Source organism: Haliotis asinina, chromosome 9, assembly GCF_037392515.1.
Source record: "Haliotis asinina isolate JCU_RB_2024 chromosome 9, JCU_Hal_asi_v2, whole genome shotgun sequence".
Taxonomy (NCBI): Eukaryota; Metazoa; Mollusca; class Gastropoda; order Lepetellida; family Haliotidae; genus Haliotis; species Haliotis asinina.
The window spans coordinates 48,494,739-48,517,590 of record NC_090288.1 but is presented as its reverse complement, the minus strand read 5'-3'; the positions used below and the strand labels follow the sequence as shown (position 1 = coordinate 48,517,590).

Here is a 22,852-nt window from a genome sequence, read left to right as displayed (position 1 = left end):
GAAGAAGTAAACTGTCAACGGTATCATGTGACTTTATAGGTGGAAAGTATCGTCTAATCAGAGGACAATATCGGTATTAGTGCTAGGCTTTGATGTTGAAACAGGAAGTTTAATGGTGATGTTTTTGTAGCTGGTAGGTATTTGTTTCCTGTACTGACAGTATGTTTGATAGATTATTTACAGCTTGTACCGGTCAGTGGTTCACCGGTATTACCAGGCTTACAGCAAGAATGTCTGTGCTCCAATGCAGCCATGTGCTGTAATGTAAGTAATCAGTTCTGGGCAAGACAATTAATCCAGTGATTGACATCATGAGCATCGGTCCTCACAATTTGGGTATGCTGATAATCATTGGTCGTTATCATAATGGAAACTGTTGCTTGCATAGTGAACATGAAGTCTGGCTCACTCATTCAGATGCAACAGACTGTTAGTTCCTGTATCCCCAAAGGGGGTTAAGCATTGACAATGTATTGAGATGGTACCGGTAATCAAAGGTTGTCTTTGAAGGGCATTTAGAAGTGAAATACATAAGAATGAAGATTTTTTTTATGGATATCAACTTCTTTATGTGAGAACACAACGTTTCAGAGTTAATGCTTACTCCTTCTATAGGTGATCAATGTTGTTAATGCAACGGGGCCCAATACATGGGTAGTAGGAGTACTTTAAGTCCGCTAGTAGGATAATCTGTCTTAGTTGCAATAGCAGGCAATCTACAGTTCATTGTCATACACAATATTCTACTCTTCTAAACAGGGATATCATTCAAAGGTTACATGCCACTTTTAACTGCATCTGTATCTAGTTTTACTATCCATTGTCAACAGAATTAGTATTGAAAGTTTATTATCAGTGTAAAGCTTGTTTTGGTCTCTATATGGCTGAAATACTGCCAGGACGACTACAACTCCTAACTTACTCATTGAACGCTCCTCTGATAATGTACAGTGTATTGTTCTACAGACAAGCCCCTCACAGAGTGTTTTGCTTCTCCAGACTGGAAGTGTAGTGTTTGTAATGGAGTGTAACTGATGATTACCCCTTCAGCCCAACACTAAAGTTAGGGTGTTCTACTTCACATGTTGCACCCCGCAACTTGTAGACTTACTTGAAATGATGTATGAGAAGATTGTTGTCCAAGATTATGAAGTAAAATAATTTGAAAAAAGTTTTTTCCTTCTTGGATGTTTTTCAACCACAGTCTAATGAACTCAGCACCACAAATCTGTAATTTCTCATGTAAATATTTTTTACAGTCTTGGTCCTGAATATTCTGGTGTTCCTCGCCATGATATTGATGGAATGTTGCCTAAAAATGGCATTAAACCATTGTCACTCACTGGTATGGAATATTCCACTTTGTCCTCGTCAGTGTTTTTTGTGAAGACCAAATGCAACATACAATTGTTGTTAGCAAAAATTCTAATTATGTAAGGGTTAATAATTTGATAATTTGGCAAGAAACATGTTCATACATTGTTTCGCAACTAATCGCAATTCAGATAAAACTGATTTTTCTTAAATCTAAGAGATTGACACAAAACAAATGTTCAAATTCACCATGTTCGGATAATTTAATAATGGACTACCAGTGTTGTCATTTCTAATAGAGATCCTGACTCACAATATGTGGAACTACCAGGCAGGTCTTGGTTTCAGGCAGTAGGGTAGTCCAGTGGTTAAAGCATCCGCTTGACACACTGAAGTCCCAGGTTTGATTCCCCACATGGGTACAGTGTGTGAAGCCCGTTGCTAGTGTTCCCTGATGTGATATCGCTGGACTAATGCTAAAAGCAGTGTAAAACCACATCAACTTACTTGGTTTCAGATATCAGAAAAGAAGATTTTTTGAGCTCCTCTCCATCTGTATAAAAAACAAAATTTAAGATCTTTAAGAAATGTCATCACAGGGTCTAACTTTGGTGAAATATAGTTGAGATAATATGTTAACTCATCAAAAAACAACACAGAATGGTAATTGTGTAATTATCTTTAAAAAAACTTCAATCCACGATAAAAAGAATTTGTTGTTAAAAACACTTTTTTATACTGGAAATATTAGAGATTACCTGGCAAAAGACAAATGTCTATTATTCCGAAAATACCACACATCGCAAGATACCACAGCCCTGGTTTAAGTCTGATAAATCTGCTGCAGTAACCTACACAAAAAGTCCCCACATCCAATTTCAAGAACAGGTCAACCATTAATATCATGTATGTTGTGGTGAAATCAAAGATATTGTGAGAAAGATCATCTGTAGTCAGGAAATTAGCATCCTGAAGGTGATCATTGTGGGGAGGTGACAGGAATTGTGCAGGGGGTGGAAAATGGAATGGCAAAAACTTTAACCACCTGTATAGTAGAGATTGTCTTTCCATGTCTGCAGAGCTATGCAGCCTTGACCTTGGAAGTAGTAGGCTGCATGCTTGAAGTGAATATTGTAGATAGGTCATACTTTCTCTGCCTGCAGGGAATTCTCAGCGAGCTCCGAGCCAGTGCTGCAGACATAATAGCATGCTGTGTGATCTCATGAACGAGAACATCACAGTCCTATGTATTACCAGTTAGGCCACAACAGACTGATTTTATGTTAATCGGAATCGCTTGTGCCATTTTTGTTTGTAAACTGGCATTTACAGGGAAAAAAAATTGTGATTGTAGTGCTCCATGTGTGTGTGTGTGTGCTCACACATGTCCCACCCCACCCAACCCCTAATACTCCCTAAAATTCACCTGATGAAGGAGTAAACATGTATGCTTCGAAATGTTGTGATGTGCACAAGAAAGAAATAGAAAGTGCATAAAGTAGCTGACATCCATAAATATTGCTTTTCTTATGCATTCCACTTCTAGATGCCTTTCAAAGTTTTCAACCTGAAGCTAGTGGGCAAATCATACATATATCATAGACTGATATCGAGACTAGTTTGAAGTGTCTTGCTGCTTTTAATTTTATCTAGTGATGCTTATAATGTCGCCTCCATTTTATTTATGGATTGAATATGTTCATGAAATGGAGAGTGACACCACCCCATGGCAAACAGCCACTCTGATTGACGACGCTCCAGAATCAGAAAGGGTTCAGCTCAGACATTAGTGAAAAGAAATATAATGACGAAGCATGTATTTTAAGAAACTCATTTAAACCTAGAATTTATAATGTGTACATGTGTTGACTTGGTCTCATCGCTACACAGCTCAAACACTCACTCACTCACTCACTCACTCACTCACTCACTCAAATATTTATTGGTCTTGTTCCACACAAATAAATACCTGTCAGGGATTAATCCCCTGAGAAGAAAATTGAAGCCATCTTCTGTGTTGTTTCTAAATCTTGGCATAAGCTGTGGATGTGGTAACATCGCTGATGAGCAGACAGAAGATTCTTGTAACATGATTACAAAGTCCCAAGGTGAAAGTGGGCAGACTCGGCACCTGCCCAATCATTGAAATTGCGGAATACCACAAAGCAAGAACCAGTTTTAAACCCAGTGGCAGATATCTTTCATACGATTTTAGCTTTTCACTTTTTATCTACCGCATTTCTGTTTTTCAAATTTGATTTCAGTCAAGTATTTTGTGATGTAGATTACCCTGAAGTATTATAGTTGCTTTATTCACTGTACTTAACATTAGCGTTAAGAAGCAAACTCACACCATGTTGTTTTTTCAGCTTTAGATACTTGGCAACAGTACACAGATTTAAGCAGGGTATCTGCTAGTGAGGACAAATAAATGCCTTGTCTAGATCAACCATCTTTGAATTGGTCATTGAGTTCCTGTCTGAAATGTAGAAAACTAGCTAATTTTAGTTGATGCTTTACCTTTTGAAACAGTTTATTTGATGGTGTAACAAATGTTATACTTTGGATTACGTAAACTAAAGTTTCTAGTACTCTCTAAAGCTATGGTGGCTCAGTGGAAGAGGTTGCTTACTAAGTGGGCTGGCAATTAGGTGCTCAAACCTCCTAGAGTGTGGGTTTGAATCCAGGTTGGTACTCACTCAACAAAAGTGTTAGAAAAGTACTTCACCAAGAAAGTGTAATCCCACATGTAACATTTCTTACATTTTACCACTTTCTAAATGGCATTGTGTATTCATAATTTGGTTGTGTTCTTTTTCTGTTTTAAAAAATTGCTATCATTCTACAACTAGTGATGGCCTAGAGAAAGCCTAGTGGTTAAAGTGTTCGCTTGTCACACCCAAGGCCTGAGTTCGATTGCCACATAGTCCCACGTGATTTTGCTGGAATGTTACTAAAAAGCAGGGTTGAAGTAAGCTCTTTCACTCACTCACTCACTCACTCACTCACTCACTCACTCTTAATGTGACAACTGTTTATTGGATATTGATCTGTATTCAGTGTGGCATATTCAACCCTTTCTTGTTTTTCTGTATGACTTTTTTTATTTGTGGTCAAACAAGTGATACAACTGCGTCTTGTTTAAAGCTGTATGACGAAACCTGAACATACTGACTTTAAGTTCTCTCTGTCTATACCTCCAGGATGTAGCAATTCCAGCCATATTAGATTTCAAAGTCATAGATGTTTCCTTTGAAGCTTCTGATATTGATCTTCAAATGGATTGTATCTGAAGATATGAATGCAGGGCAACATATTATTACGAATCAGATTTGATACTTACTGGCAAACATCTGTGAGCTTTAAAACCCACAGGCAGTGGTTTCATTGGCTTCTCTGGCAATTCTTGACATGTGCAGTGGGGGACATGTTTGATCTGGCATGCCTGACTTCTCAGTTGAAAATATGTCGCCAGGAAACTTTTGCACACACATGGCTATTAGGACATGAGTCCCAGGGTAAGAATCAGCAGTGTTTGTAATAGTACTATGCTGCTGAACTTGTCTGGAACCTTCAGATGTCTTGAAGTAATAGCTTGATCACTACACATTCCATATTTAGTAATCATTTTGCATTTGTATCAAACCTGACTTGAATTATTTATGTAGGTTTCTTCAAATTTTCAATTTTCATAGGAATGTTATCTGCTTCAGATAGTTCCAACCAGTCTCCTGCTTAGAGGTCATAGGAGAGGTCAAAGCAAGTGTCCAGTAGAGGTCAAGACCATAGCAGTGGAAGAGGTCAAGGTCATTGTTATAGAAGAGGTCAAGGTCATTATGTCACTGGATCTCAAGTGATGGTGAGTAATGAATGGTAGACTATGACCTGGCTGGTTGTGTGTGATTTGTCCATGATTGTTTTAATTGATGCTCACACTGTCAATCACTGGTTTGGATTTTGGCGAGGAGTTAAGTGAAGGTTCACTGTCTCGCTTGGCCCCAAATGCAAACATTTGAAATTGAAGATTCGTCATTAGTTTCAAAGATGACCTTTAACATGATACAAGTGGTAACAGAAAGATCCTGCTTTGAAAGCATTTCCTAGCGATAAAGTAATATATCAAACGATGTATATTGTATTTACCAATAGGTGTATGGTTTACTGTAATAATCTTGTCTGTGCTCAGACTGTGAAGTTTTCTACTTCGCCTTTGTAGCACCAACACATTTGAAGAAATGTGGGTGTATATTGGAGAATAATCATTCAAGTGTATGATTTGTTTGTTGTTAATGGCCGCTCTGAGCAATATTTCTGCTACATGGCGGTGGTCTATAAATAATCAAGTCTGGACCAGACAATCCACTGATCAGCTCAACCTTATGAAGAGTGATCAATCTGATACAGTAGTGCAAACATTGTGATGATGATGATGATGATGATGATGATGATGATGATGATGATGATGATGATGATGTTGGAGTGACCTCTCATGAGAAGATTGATGCTTGTTTTGTATGATCAAAAGAATGTTTCGTTTGTTGTACATTTATTATGGTCACTGACGTTAATATGCAGTCTGTTTTGTGACATTACAATCATACTGTTTGTCTACATTCAAAGTATTACAACCATGTCAGTCTGATTTTAGGTACAAAAATATTGAATTGATGTTTAAATTAGACGCTCAATTTGTTGTGAAGCATTTGAGACAGGAGGGTTCTATTGATACAGAAACGTTGTTACATTTTAAGAAGGTAGCAATTCCACAAGCCAGTTTGCCAATGATTTTAAGCACACACAGGAATGCGTTTTAGCCTCCATCTGTTGTTGGCACATGGATGACGACAAACAATAGTAATTGTTCTCTCGTCTTAAGAAAGCATGGAAAAGTCAACTTCTAAGAAATCTCATCTATTTCGGACTGTAACATGCGGAGGGGTCATGGGGTATGATGGTTTTCTCTCTTTCGATCTATCACCGCTTCAAAAGTAGGGAAAGTGTAAAAAATAACTTTGCTTAAAGCTTCTTTTTCATTCGACATTTGAATGTGAAATTATCTGGAGGAAATTTAGATTAGAGATGTACATGGATCCCTTTGTGAATGATAGGCTTGTTACTTGCAAAGAATATATCCCATTGTGTGTGTGTTTTTTTTACCCTATTGTTTTTGGTCCTAAATACAATTAAATCAAGATGCAAAGGCTGTTGTTTTTTTTTACACGTAGCTGGTATTTTATTGCTGTTAAGTTGGATTTAAGAGCTGCGGTAATAACAAAGACAGGAGTACACCTTCACTCATAATAAAGTTGCAAAATATTACTATACCGAGGTACTCATTGATACATGTTGATTGGATCATTAAGATGTATTGAAATGTATGATATTGTAGAATTATGTACTTCGGCATCACTACAGCCTCCATATGACAATGGTTATGACGTTACTGTCGTCGTGTTCTGAGTAGATGATCAACAGCATGAGCATTGATCAAAAAAGGTAAGACATGACGGCATGTGTTAACCATGACAGCAATAGTGACCACCTGATACAAATAGTCACTACTTACATGCATGAGCTGTTCCTTCTTCTAGACTCACCCACTCACTCATTCACACACTCACCCACCCACCCACCCACTCACTCACCGACTCACTCACTTACCCACCCACCCATTCACTCACTCACCGACTCACTCACTCACTCACTTACCCACCCACCCACTCACTCACTCACTCACTCACCGACTCACTCACTCCCCTCCACCCCACCCCACGCCACTCAGCTCTCCTTTCCTCTTCTCTACTGCCCTCTTTTTTTTTTTACTCCATTCCTCTTTCCTCCTCTCCTTTTCCAATCCACAACCACCTGACACTCACTCCCTCACTGACTGGGTTAGCAACTAGAATATTGGTAATTTCAAAATTACTAAACTCACAGCTTTAAACATACAGTAAAACCCATGTAAATCAGTCAGCACTTCATTGGACTGTTTGGAATAAAATTTGTCAATGTCATATCATATTCATGTCCTCTTACTTGCTCTTTTTATTGGCCTAAGGATATTTCTTGGTAATAAGAGAAATATCTATTTATCAATTTGTCAAACTGTTTACAAAACAAAAAAGTTTGTGTGCAATGACTTGATGGAAAAAGTGTTAGCTTTCAGATAGGCCATATGCATCACATCAGTCTGCAACCATTAATCTGTGTAAACACTCTCAGGGCCTGGCAGAGACATGCAGTAGTGGAACTAGGAGTATTGGGTCCATTAAGATGGAGATATTTACAGGTCAAGGTCATTCCTCATGCAGGCTCTTATCGACTTCACAGGCTTTTCATGAATGTAGTCTTTATATTTCACTGGAAGAAAAACTGCAATAATTTATGGGTGTAGATAAAATAGCCAAAGAAATCAAATTTGAATTCTTTTCATGTTTGCTTGGTTTACAATATAAATATTTATTAAACTAAAAATATTTCATATTTTGAACAAGCTGAACATCATTCATGTTAGGGGCGGTGTGGTAGCCTAGTGGTTAAAGTGTTCGCTCGTCATGCTGAAGACCTGGGTTTGATTCCCCACATGGGTATTATGTAGGATGCCCATTTGGCAGCTTATTGTGAAGGTGATGAAACAAAGGTGTCATGCCAAGTAAACCGTGAAGTACCTTCACCAATCTACCTGTACGTTATATAAAAACTAGACAGACACGTCCTTAATACATATCTAATACTTGTATATATGTCCCTCAGTTTTACTGAAAAAAAACCTGTGTTGTAACTGTGAACATATTGTATCAGTAGGCTGTCGTTTTAAGATCTTAATTTGACTTGGTAAACTGCATGGATGTTGGCTCATGATTTGACCACTGGTTTGGTCTGGATCAACAGAAAACGTTCTTACATTTCTCGACCTGTGAAGATCTGGGTTAGAATTGGTCTTCAGCAACCCATGCTTGTAAGGCGCAACTAATTAGTCAGACTTGCTGATTTGTTTCCCAGTATCCCAATTGCTTAGATCAATGCTCATGCTTTTGATCATTGGATTGTCAGGTCCAGACTTCATAATTCACAAACTGCTGATATGTATAGCTGGAATATTGCTGAGTGTGACTTTAAACAACAAACGAACCAAATTTTAATTTCTAGGTAAAACACAATGAAAAGATCAACAAACACTGGCCCTCAAATCTAATTACACAATAAAATCAACAATATCAAAAATATGATTGACTAGTCCTAAAGCCACAGTGAAAGTTTTTCCACTGTCTTATTTTATGAAGAGGATATGTCTTTCAACATGAAAAGGTTTCAGTTATCAATATATCAAAACATATACAAACGCATCTAATGATGATCACTATTAAATTCAAGCTCAATCCATAAGTACACAAACAGAAATGAATAACATTTATTTTTACAATTCCAAAAGATGTAAAAACATGCCTACAGGGCTGAAATGTCTCTGCAAATAGACATAAAACGTGTCTGCCATCTCCGGGGTATGAACAACCTAAACACAGACTGGTGTAACTGATTCAGCTACTGATAGATTCCTCCGGTTTCATAACCACCTCCCACGGTTGCACATCGCTGTCAAAGGCGTCTCAGATACACCCAGCAACTGCAGATATGCTGCTGGTGTGAAAACTTGTTATGAATTTAATCACTGCTGTATAATACTACGTGTGTGAAAAATGGCTATCACTGAGATTGATGTTAATGGTCATGCGATGGTTGCCTCAGGAAATGGATTGTGGATACATCGATGGAGAAAGAATTCTGGATGTGGAATAGGTGAGTTGAAAACTGTCAGCGGAAATATTGTCCCGTTTAATCTAAGCTGTTGTGGAGCAAACAGAGAATTTATTCTTTGAGTGAGCAAACCTGTAGGGTCCTGAACAAGAATAGATATCAATTTACCACTGCTTAAAGGAATAGCTTACTATGAACAGCAGACGTGAATTCAGGATTTTGTACATGCATCGAGAAATGGAGAAAAGCCTTTGGTTTGATGACATGCAAGGTGTTCAATAGGGTCCAACACTTTTCATTCCCCTCTTTGGGAAGTAGGAGAGCCTTGTGATTAAAATGTTCACTCATCATGCTAAGACCCAGTTCAATTCCCCACATGGGTACAATGTGTGAAGCCCATTGATGGTGTTCCCAGACATGATACTTCTGGAGTATTGCTAAAAGCGGCATAAAACTAAACTCACTCACCCATCCCCCTCCACACCCCTTCTGCATCCTCCATGATTATTGGTGGATGAGGTTGATTTGTATGTTGATCATCATTACCTGGGAGTGGAAGCTCTTGGCAGCCATTGTGACCACGTCATTTTTAGTGTACTCAAACTGGATGAAAACAGAACAGTCTCAGACAACAGTGTTAGAAATTAGCAAGGGTTCTCCTGACTTTTCTGCTACTGTTTATGAATCTAGAGAAATGAAGATCATGATCAGCATCCACTGAGTTTGATGGTGAACACCCAACGCAGACATCTAGATGTGCATCTTTATTCTGAGATTCTTGTCAGTGACTTTCTCACAGTAATTCACAAAAAGAAAGTACACTTTTTGTTGCAGTGAACCTGTTAAAGAACGAGGTTGCTGCAGGTGGTTTAATCAGAATCTAAATTCTTTAATTTCTAAATGCCATACAGCTTGTATAAACATACAGGAGGACTAGATGTCTTGTTGATCATAATCCAGTTGCCACAATGATGTCTGTCCATAAATGTGTACATTTGGCATTTAAACCAACATTTAATCAACAAAGCAATCTTTAAATTACCTTGCTCTTTACATTCCTGACATAACGTCTAAATATGAAACACTCAGGCTGCTGATGTCATAATGCTAAAAAAGAAGCCACCCAATAGCTTTAGCCTTTCCTCGTCAGTATCTGTCACTCACACGGTGATGTATATGCAATGTACAAGCCCCTGGGCAGTATACATGTGTGTGGAGTCAGTACACAGGATGTACATCAGCTGGACATAGTACACTGATGTCATATCCTGTATATCGATTAGGGTTTGTTTTGCGACCTACGTCATATGTCCATGTACTGCCAAGTGGTATATTTCCTTGACAGTAGAACTCTTCATTTGTCTCCCTGTCCCTGAACCGCATTATTTCCCGTCTGACCATCCCTTTCCGCATTGCTGAAGCCCTAAATGAAGGAAGCGGACCAGACAATCCAGTGATCAACCAACGGCATGAGCATCGATCTGTGCATTTGGGAATCAGTGACATATGTCAACCAAGCGAGTCTGACCACCCAATTACGTTCATCAGGTCATCATAAACTGTAGTTGATATGTATGTCATGCAAATTTGAACCTCAGAGTGAAAAACATTCGATGAAGCTGAGCTGACTTACTCATTTTAACTTCTGTTGTTCTTTCACTGCAACATTTACAGATTCTAGAACATTATGAAACACATTCTAGATGCAACTTAAGGCAACTCATTTTAAATCAGTATGAGGCTCATGCTCCTACAACAATCTGTATGTGTCTTGTCCTCCGATTCTGTCATCTTCATTATCGCTACCGAAATATGGATCACCCAGGGTTGGTCCTCATCTTCAGCCGATACTGATCATCAATCATCTCTTAAACATTTCTACATTTTTTACTGGTGGGTATTATTTCCAACTTTTCAACTTAATTGAGAGGACCTTGTATGAATATTCATGCATATTCATTACCTAAACAACCAAGGACCAAAGGAAAGTAAACTAAGGCCTAGTCTCTGAACATATATAATTTTTATCGTAGCAAACATACCCATTTTAATTCAAAAGGAGCCCCAGAGAGACCAGAGATTCAGAGACTAAGAACATCTGCTTAGGGGTTACACAGGCTGGGGTCATTACCAACCTGAGGAAATCTAGACTTGCTTCATTTAAGGCTTTATACTGCAGAGAAGGCTTGGCATTAGACAAAATAATGTGGTTCAGAGACTGTAAGACGGATTAAAAGGAAAGGTATGAGCACTGATGGAACAATAATGAAAGCTTACAATGTCCAAAATACCAACTTTGTCCTGAAGGATGGCCAGGATGATGAGCATACACAGTTGCAAGTTGCCATAACATTCTGTTGGATAAATTGAGTCTGGACCAGAAAATCCTGTGATTGATATCATGAACATTTAACTACATAAGTGTGATATATATGGTCATAAGGCGTACATTAACCAAGTCAAGGAGCCTGACCACCTGGTGACTTGACTTACTTTATATAACAACCATAGATTTCTGAAGACATGGATCTTCACAGGTCAAGTGTCTCATAGATAAAATTCACTTGGCATTATATATGCCTACCCAAAAACTGTAGTGTATTTTATGTTGCACAGTAATAAAACATCTGACTTGTTGAACACTTCAATTACTCCTTGCTTTTTGATGACCTACTTTTTATTCACAATTCACAAAAACACCTAAATGACCGATTTCATTAGGAATTCAAGGTGCTTCCCAGTAGGGCATCTTTGAAAATTTGTCCTGCATATGAAAACCAGCTTCGATTGTGTTGTTTTGAACACTCTGCGACGCAAACTGTTGAAGGTGTAGAAAATCATAGCTGCAGTATAAATATTTCCTTATCACGTTTTTTTATATGTCAGTCATCACAGATGCGTTTTTATATATTTTCTTTTCCTCATTTTATTAGTATTGCTGTGAAAAATACCTTTTTGTAACTGGCAAATACCTCTTTGTCAACAAATTCTTTAGTATGTAGGTCAGATAATTTTGAAATAACTCTCAGTGTGTTTTCTACCGCTGAGTGCCTTTTTGTGTCTTTGTTATTTCCAGCAAGCCATGATACCACATAGAAGCCCTTCTTTGTGAGCTTGACAGATATGAATGTTGTAAATGTATTGTCCATTGTGTCTCATCAATCACAGCACACTCCACGTCTCCTCTCCATCTACTGATGTAGATGTCATTAATACCCACACCTGTATTGTGCCAGTGTAATCAAAGCACTTTTAAATATCTTGTGTATGACAAATAGGTGACCTGGTAAAGGGGTCGTCAATTTCGTGTCAATTTCATGTCAATTTCAGCTATGTATGAAATGTACAAGGCAGTGATACCTGGTGAGGAAGTACCTGCATGATGTCACCTACAGGCCCCAGGGTAGACACAGGGCCCATTGACCCACATGTCAGCTGGGGTGGGGGGTCCCTCTTTGATGGATGGGCATCATGTATGACGAGCACATGTGAAATGTACATCTGGGGCATATACAGTGTGTTTACTTGAGTGGAATGAAGCTTGAAAAGCCAGGATTGCAGATGGAATTTATGTGTTTAAGTGTAAGTTTGAATTAACTAAATTTCAGCCTTCTTTAAGTAAGATTAGTTTGAATTAACTACATTTCAGCCTTCTTTAAGTAAGATTCCAGTGTTAATGGTGTAATATTTTCCGTGATCAGATATCATGGCAGTTCAGCTAGTACAGTCTCGCCTGATATCTTACGGTATGCATTTACTGTCTTATCTCCTAACTTACTGGTACCCATCTTTTGCCTGATCTCCTAGCTAACTCATATGCATCTGTTGTCAGACTTAGTGGTACCCATCTTTTTCTGACCTACTTGCTTACTGGTACCCATCTATTGTGTGACCTACCAGCTTATTGGTATTCATCTGTTGTCTGATCTACTAGCTTACTGGTACCCATCTATTGTCTGATCTACTAGCTTACTGGTACCCATCTATTGTCTGATCTACTAGCTTATTGGTACCAATCTAATGTGTGATCTACAGTCTTACTGGTACCCATCTTTTGTCTGATCTACTTGCTTACTGGTACCCATCTATTGTCTGATCTACTAGCTTATTGGTACCAATCTAATGTGTGATCTACAGGCTTACTGGTACCCATCTTTTGTCTGATCTACCAGCTTCCTGGTACCCATCTATTGTGTGATCTACTAGCTTATTGGTACCCTGTTGTCTGATCTTCTAGTGTACTGGTAACCTTTTAGTATCTGTAGGGTTTACCAGATCACTGCAAAGTGTGGTTCCCCACATGGGTACATGTAAAGTCCTTTTCTTGAGCTGACATGGTCATTACATTTGAAGTCCTACATGAACAATCTCCAGTGCATCCCCCTCTAGTACAGTATCAGTATAGACTTGTGTGTCAAGGCTGACCTAGTATAGTATCATACCCACATGGACTGGTTTGGTGCTGATCAACGTTGGTTTGTCTGTGCCAACTTTAATTCAGGTGTGATGAAATTTTCCAATTTCATTCTTTCAATTAATATACAGTGCTGTTGTTTCAATCTTGAGGTCACACACCCCATAGTTTAGGCATGGCTGGTCTTTCTTCAGAGTTATCTCCCTTTCCAACAATATTATGTCGGACAAATGTACTTTCAGTCACCACTAAGCAGGATGGGGGTTGGTAGTTTAACTCTGCACTCCACAATATTCCAGTTTCATGGCAGCGGTCTGTAAATAATCGAGTTTGGACTAGACAATCCAGTGACCAACATCAGGAGCTTCGATCTATGCAATTGGGATATGATGACGTGTCGGCCTGTCAGCGAGTCTCACAATCCAGTCCTGTTAGCGGCCTATTCAACAAGCATGTGTTGCTGAAGACAAATTCTAAAACTGATCTTCATGGGTTCCCATGCAAGGCCTTCAGTTACAATTTTCACAAAGATGTTATGTGGTGCTAACAACAATAATAATTTTATTGTTAAAGCTTGATTAAAGAATTAATTAGTATCGTCAGTTTGGAACGCTAAAGTGAAAAAAAATCTAACTTCATCGCCATTGTCTCCCCATGACTTAATCTGTTTACACCACTCCAATCACCCTCTGCCACTTACAATAATAGACATGCTATAAACGCTGTATCGCCTGGCCATCTAACAGCAGCTTCTTTCCCAAAACGGCAAGGCACATGCAATTGATTAGTCTTGTACGCTCATAGCGATTCCCAAGCAATAACATTAATGGCAATATCACTTGCAATCAAGAGGGGGAAACATGCTGCATTTACTTCTAATGTTGTTCTCCATAGCATGAACCACTTCCTGTATTTCGGACAACTGCTGGGTGAGATATCGAACAAAGTGAACAAAGTCGTGTTAGTCTGTGTTACAACTGTCGAAGATGTGATCAGCGAGTTTGAGATACACCAGAAATATACATTGGTTTCCTTTGACATGAAAGAGACCTGTTTCTGTCAGATGATCTGGTTCCTGGAGGGAACCAGTAATGATTGTGTTTCAGTCTGTGATACTTGTATGTGTGTGGCTTATGTAAACAGTCTTTGATGCCAGATGAGAAAAAAATGGTCCTTGGTGTTGATGTGAGAATACTCCATTGTTTCTGTTTCATCCCATATTCTTTCCAGTAATGTGTTTAAATGTTTCAACTTCTGTTTTCCATTTTTTCTTTATTTACAGTTTGATTGCCTTTTTGGAAATCAGCTCTATTGTTCTTTGTTTAGCATGGGTAGTGGGATACTGTAATGCTTAAAGTGTTCTCTTATCATGCTGAAGACCTGGGTTCAATTCCTTACTTCGGTACATGGGTACAATGCGTCAAGAATGTTTCTGGTGTCCTCAGTCATGATATTGCAGTAATGTTGCTAAAAGTGACTTGAAACTAAACTTACTCATTGTTTAGCACCTGGTGGATTAGACTAAGGCTTAGTCCCTGAATATATAAAATTTTGATAGTAACATATAAGCCCACTGAAACTGAAAAGGTACCCAATTAAGTTGAGAGTCCTGAATCTGAGAAAATCTAGACTTGCTTCATTTAAGGCTTTAGCATAGCAGGCCAGGCTATGCTAAGTCATACAGACCCTGAATCAAATCTATCCAAGAAAGCCCATGCAAGTCTAGAAAATATGCCAAATCTAGAGTCTCCTAGCTTCTGATAATGAAGAAAGTCTCAGGGCTCCATTTCAATATATTATTTTTTTTATTGTGAATTTTTTCCGGTAAAATATGTTCATTTCAGAGACTAGTTGTTAGTCTAAAAAGGCTGGGCAGTAGGGAAAATATTGTGATTCATGGACTTTGAGACAGACTACTTGAAGATAATAGTTTGAAGAGAGAAGTGGCATAGATAGAATTGTTAATGAGATGGAAATATGCATCTTACTTCAAAAATTATTATAGTTATTTTATGATCATATTATTTTCAATTATTACTCGCCCATTGAAGATACTGCAGTGTAATATTTTTACGGCAATATTACACTAGTGTAATACCTCTTGACGTATGACGTCAAAATGGTTCAAAGTTGTGACATCACAATGCTAATGCCGGTGTCGCAATTGTACTAGCCCTTGCTTGACTCGTGGAAACCTGCAAGTGATCACACTGTAGGGAATTTCGCGGCAGTTCCTGTCAATTTATGCTGGCGAGTAATAAGCAGAATACTAAACTTGCTTCCATGAAATATCATTTTTATTAAACTCGTTAAAGATTTAGTATCAAACTCGCTTTCGCTCATTTGATACCAAATCATTAACTCGTTTAATAAAAATTGTATTACACGGAAGGTCGTTTAGTATCCTCTATATATTTTATTTTTTCTTATAGGAAATTATTTGGTAAATATGTTTGGCTGATCTTAGAAACAGATGTCATTGGTGGCAGTATTTTGCTAATCTGAGATCAATGCCCAAATGGGATCTCATATGAGACAAATGTTTAGCTGATCCAACTTTAAGCATTCTCAGTTTGTTAGTTCCTGGAAAGTTGGAACACAGCAATGGGTATCCTCCAATAGATGGTTGTCATTTAGATCATGTGAAGTACAACTATTACCGATAGTGTGTTCCTACAAATACACTTTGTCCAGCAGTTCTGCTAGAGATGTCTGTGCGAGGTTTACACAGATGCCCGATTAATGGATTTGAGTGGAACGTGAAAAGCTGCATTCCTGCAAACTGCTCACAAGCTACACAGATATGCTATTCATGGAACTGCAGTATTTGGCTTTGGTCTGAACATGATAGAGGACACTACTTTATCAGGAAAACTGGAACTTGCCCAAACCATATTTCATCCACTGTCCTCCATCTATCGTGTGATATCATTTAGTTAGAAGGATGGTGTATACACAGTGGTGGAACTGATGTAAACCCGGGGGTAGAATGACACACACTGTACTGAACCAGCCTGTAATATGGCACTGGCACAATGGTTCCTCTGAAGGTTATCATCAGATTATTTAATCTGTCAAATGTCACGGGTTTGTTCGTCCATTTGATGTTTACATCATGTCTGTGTTCAATATGAATATTATATTCTGTTATGCAGGTTCATGGTCATATTGTATTTATTTATTTATTTATTTATTTAAAAAGGTCACAAGCCAGCCATTATAATACCCAAATTTGTGTAGACGGAGCATCTGTAGACTCAGAATAATAAAACTTTGGTTATATTACATTCAAACTGGCAAACTGCAAATTATTCTATTCTTTAAATATGATATACATTCTTCTATATTTCAAACAAAACATGGAGATATGCATGTGTCCACATAAGTTTTATTCAGGAACATATATACACTTACGTAGCGAAAGTTGATAACAAGCTTCTTATATTAATTCATACTGAAGACTATACATAACATTTGATATTCATCTTCCTCGTCACTTCTACAAGGATTGAAACCAGTGATCATATTACAACAGTCCATTTGAACCAGAGTACAACTGTATTTCAGAGTACAGAGTAAGTTAAGACAATACTGTAAATGTGTTAAGAGTGTGCGAGGGAGTTTTGGTTTTACACTGCTTTTAGCAATATTTCAGCAATATCATGAAGGGGGGGACACCAGAAATTGGCTTCACACCTTGACTGGACTTAGAATGGAAATAAGTGCAAACTTCATCTCGTCTATATATGGCTGGAATAATGCCAATGTGACATAAAGCACAACTCAACACAACTCAACTGTACCCTTCTGGGGCATGGAACCCAAGTTTTCGACGTAACAAGCGAACGCTCTAGGCTACCCCACTGCTTTAGTTTGTTAGACAGTACTGTATGTCATATAAGGGAGTGCTATGAAAATGATAAGACAGTACTGGAAGGATGTTAAGACAGTACTGGAAGTATGTTAAGACAGTACTGGAAGTATGTTAAGACAGCACTGTTGATACCTTAGAACAGACATGGTGTCAGTTTACAAATGTATCTGCAACAAGCTCACTTATAAACTCACATGATAGCCTCCAAAATGGTAGCATGATTATTGGCAGTTTCCACCTGACCCAAACTGAATCTGAAGGCTATCAGATTAGTCAGCCCATCTTGCCCAGATCGTAATGTTTCAGCCAACTGATAGCCCACTTCGATATTCTCCAGATGGGGCCAATAAAGGGGATAAAAAAATTTTTATGGGGCATAAACCATATCAATTTGTTATCACTGGTGCTGGCAGTTGAGTGAGGGGTCCTTAATATCCGAAGGAGCCTCTGCATCCAATAAGGCAAAATGTTTTCACATTGAAAATTGAAAGTGTTATCTAAACATCAGTTTTGAATTTTACCTATCTGGATAGGTACGATAGGATAGGATTGCACTGCAAGATTAGTTTATTTTATATCACAAAAGTTATTGATAAATAGGGTCCATTTGGCAATAGATTCTAAACTGTACATTAGGCTAGACCATATGTTCCATTGTTAACATGACTTTGTTAATCCAACTGAATGTTTTCTTGTTTCTTCAAACGTTCCTAAGCTGTTCTTTACTTGTATCAACAAGGCACTTTCCTCGCTTAACTTGGTTCTAAATACCCCCAATTCTTTGTAGATGGAAAGCCTGTGTTAGTTCACAGTCTGTGTGAGTTGGCTGTGAGGAATCCCCCTCTCATTACATCCAAGAATCTATCCAGATTTAGGTGTCAGCTGACAACCGACCTGATGAAATGGACATTGTTCCTCTGTGAGCTCCGACTGCATTTATTTCAAGCATACTTACAACTGATTAACATATGACTGTGAAATTTTAAGCTTGGTTGATATTTTGTTTAACCTGGTAACACCTGAGCTCTTCACCTGTAATTAGTAATGGCAAGTCACCCAGCTAGGTGTCAAACATGGTGAAACGCTCCAGCAAATATTTCATGTTGATTTCACTCATGTCTTGTCTATTACATTTTGGATCCCAGCTTCCATGGGCTAACTCTGTTGTTAGTAGTCTAGGGACTCATGATGAGGGAATCAATTCCACTGGGACATTGTGAAGGTATGCTTAGATGGTTTTGAGTGTAATTATGCCAGTTTTTGTCTGTATAGACACTAAAATGAGAGAAGAAACAATTGTGTGTGTGCTTTCAGTGAGGCTGAAGGTGTTATAGGTAGACTCTGCCCTCATGTATGTCCTGGTCCATTCAGGAGCTTATTCACACTTGAATTTGAAGACTTTTTCCTCTTTGACACCCAGAAAAAGGTGGTTTTAAAGTAGTTTTTGTTTCAGATGGGTTACTGTGTGGAATTATTTCATATTATTTTGGGTTGATGGGATGAATGTTAATTTTGTAACACATGCTATATTTCGTATTACAATTTCTCTGGAAAGTACAGATTCTAGTAATTTCCTTGGACTGGGGTACCATTCGGGAGCCGAACCCACACCCTCAGAGTCAGGCACCTAATTGCCAACACAGTAAGTCAGCCTCCTAACCCACTCAGCAATTGCAGCTTCAACTTTACTGAAACAATGTAATTTTAATATATGATATTAATAATATATTCAATCTTCATCTTATTTTAGGTGCTTTGAACTTCTGTACAATTGCTGACAAAAGTTATACATTATACAATTGCTAACAAGTGTTATACATTATACAATAGCAAACAAAAGTTATACATTACACAATAGCAAACAAAAGTTATACATTACACAATGGCTAACAAAAGTTATACATTATACAATGGCTAACAAAAGTTATACATTACACAATGGCTAACAAAATTTAAACATTATACAATGGCTAACAAGTGTTATACATTATTCAATGGCTAACAAAAGTTATACATTATTCAATGGCTAATAAGAGTTATGCAGTTACATTAACTATATTGTAGCATTGAATAAACAATATATGTTCTATAAAACATTAAATTTTGTAGTTTTGCAAAAGAAAAACAATATTTTGGAGGATGCATTTTAGCCAGTTGTGAATGATATTGATTGGAATTGCTTGAAACTAAACCATGTGAAAGTTACAACACATGTCAATATCAGGACTGCCCATCAAGTAGCCATGTGGCCAGACCTGGACATTGTGCATCCCCCATTATCCCCAAGTTAGGGCAGCCTGCATCATGTAGATAGCTAGTGTTACACAATGTTACAGGGCTTTAATCCCCATGAGGAGAGGCTGTGAGTCAACTGACACCAACCACCACTAGCCTATCCATCCATCCCAGTCATCGCAGCAGCCTGGTACTGCAGGCCTTATGTCACTTTCATACTTTCATACACACATCAGCGTTCATGTCAGTGAGTGGGTGATCAGTCATGATTCTGCACCCTCGATGTGTAAGTAATTGTGTGGTGAGCCTGGCGTAGTCTCTCCATTGCAGTCACTTGGATTTTACGATTGTTGTGAGAATTTGTGGCTCCCATTCTAGGAGTATTTGTGAATCAGTTTTGTGTGTGGAGTACTGACTGCTGTGGTATGTGATTCACAAGGATGATGAGGGAGAGACGTAAGTAACACATGTATATTTCATGGCTGTGGAGCTGTGTTGTACATTTCACTTGTTTGTTGTAAGAGTGTATATTTCAATCAGGATCATGTTGAGATAGGTTTCATTTGCCAACTGTTGCTTGTGGCTAGGGTTTGATTGTGGTAGTGATGTTACAGATGCTTGTTGTTTCACGTTCTGGCTTGTATATTTCACATGCTGATCCAAAATTGTTGTTCACAGATAAATGTGGCTAAGGTTTCATTGTGGTAGTGATGTTGGACATGCTTGTATGTTTCATATTCTGGTTAGTTTATTTCCCACACTAATCCAAGACATGAATGGCTTTCTTGTTTAAGATTCACAGATAACTGTGGCTGAAAGATTTGCTTATAATAGTGATGGCTGACATGCTTGTATATTTTACATTACGGCTAGTTTGTTTCACATGCTGGTCAAAATAAAATACATTTCTTTATTTCTTCATTGATTGCTATACAGAGTTTTATGCTAAACAGAGTTTTTATGTAACTTCAGTAACATCATAACAATGTATATGTCACCTACATTTGTTTCTGAAGCAGAAGAAAAACACAAATTTTGAAAGATTGGAGTTTTAAGGGCTGAAGTGGAATTGTCAGTTTCAGTTTGAGGTCCTTGGTAGAGTCATTGCCGAGGGAAAGGATTGTGCAAGTAATCAATGGTACAAAAGTCAAATATTATCTGTACATCTGTCAACTTACACATCAAAGTTCACGGCATTCATTTTCCAGCATATTGTCCATGAGGACAGGTCAGGATTTGTTTGTTTACTATCTCTGCATATGATAAACACCTGGAGGCCAGATGTGTGTTTACTTGTTTATTCTACTTGAATGGAGATTAGTTTGCAAATGGGATAATTGAATATTCATGGTATGTTAAGGATGTGAGGTGGATGAAGAGCAGTTTATTATGTAAGACTGCCCTGAGGTCAGACAAATAATTACTGGCTGTGATCATTGGTGTCCATTGAAGTCTTTGTCCACTGGTCATCACCACCCATCACTAGTCAACCATGTAATGTATCTCTTTGTCACAAAATATGTATGCATTGTGTTTTGAGGAGTTCAGATAAAGAGGGTTCGAATCGTTTTGTCATGTGCATTTACAAAGCTACAGCTCATAAGTCCCCGGTCTGTCACTGACTTATGTTTTATTGGGGTCAACTGTTGGCATTTTTACGATCCACTGGGGTTAGGTAGGAGCCATGAGGGGATCAAGACTGGACCAGAGTTTGTCTGTTGGGCTTTGTCCCGTGTATATGACACTCCATTGTTTCATTTGTCACGGCGTTAATTAAGAGAGTGAATAAAATGGTCCAATGGCAGACAAATGCTTAGTTGCTGAATATAAAATATTTTCAAAGAAAAATTATTCCATTTAATTTGGAAATGGCCTTCTGCAATGGGAGATCCTGAACATGAGAAAATCTAGACTTGTTTCATTTATGGCTTTAGCATTGCAGATGAAGAAAATTATGCGGTTCAGTGACTGTGAGACTAGCGAGATAGGGCTTGCTACTACCCTGTCAGGCTGTCCTAGGGAAATACAGGGGCTGCTCAGGTGGGAGTCAATATCCTGTCATAGTAGGTCATGCATTTTAACCTACAGCATTGTATGTCAATGGGATACCACTGTGAAACTGTCATAATCCAAAGTAGTAAACGTGTGTGCACACACATACGTGCACACAGGTCAGTTTGTCTTATTTCTTATCTCAACAAACTTCTCATTTCAACTTCCCTTTCTCATCTCAATCCACTTTCAATATCCCTTATGTCTCATCTCAATCCACTCAACTTAACTTGCCTCAATCACTCACTCTTTCACGAACACATACCTATTACCCAGTAGATGCAATAATCTCAAATATCACATTTTGACCCTGAACATGAATATATATAAAGGGGGGGACCTCAAATTTGATCTCCGATTTAGCACAAGAAAGGTAAAATCCTAAAATAATGTTTATCTTTAACACCTGACAGATAAAAGTGACCTTAAATATTTTTCTCTCCCTTGTAGAAATCCGTAATGATTTCAGTACTTGCCATGTAAACGCTGTGCAACTGTTGACCAATGATAGAGACAATGTTTGTGTATTTACATGTTGATCTGCAGCATTGATGTACATGGCCTCCCTGTTTGTCACAGGTTGCTGGGATCAGGGCATATTTGGTGGACATGCCTTTGAAATTGACAACCAGGTGCAATGTCGATTTCAGACGAGATGTTTATTTTTGATGTACATTTCACATATCATGTATTTGTTTGTTTCAACAAGAAGAAATCCTGCATATCTTTAAGTCGGTCTCTTTGTTGAAAATTCCAGATTTTTTTTTTTAAAGAAAACACAGTATTGCAACAATCCACCTTGACAGTATGTATGGTATTTGTCTCTGAAGAAAAGACTGAGATAAGAATGAATCAGGTGTTAATTTGTGAAATGTGACACCTTTGATGAAGATGAGATTACAGACTGGATGGTATTTGAAGCAGCTAAACAAAGCACTAGGGCAGCCATGTTTCAAAGCTGTGAATGAGCCATGTCTCCTTTAGCTATTACACACTCTGCAGGATGACAGGATGTTCCTCGCAGATGGCAAATGAACCACATTGCTTTAATTAAGTCCCCTAATTACAAAATCCTGCTGCAATGTTTTTATTGTTGCTTGATAATTAGACGATGTTTTACATTTTACACAAAATTTGTTGAGAGTTTTGCCATTTCAGCTTTACTTATGTACTGCTTATGTTAGTAATTAGGAGAATATTTTAGGTTT

The 22,852-nt window shown here is 38.1% G+C and overlaps 1 protein-coding gene across 3 annotated transcripts in view; it reads left to right on the top strand.

The window, feature by feature from the left end:
* Positions 1 to 5,080: 5,080 nt before the first annotated feature.
* Positions 5,081 to 22,852, top strand: part of LOC137296271 (uncharacterized) — a 34,084-nt gene continuing 16,312 nt past the window's right edge. Inside the window, exon 1 of one of the 3 annotated variants that reach the window (XM_067828023.1) lies at positions 5,081 to 5,173. The gene's annotated coding sequence lies outside the window, so the exon portion shown is untranslated. Of the gene's footprint in view, positions 5,174 to 19,789; positions 20,049 to 22,852 lie in introns of those variants that run through there. The other 2 variants (XM_067828024.1, XM_067828022.1) reach the window with 2 other exon arrangements.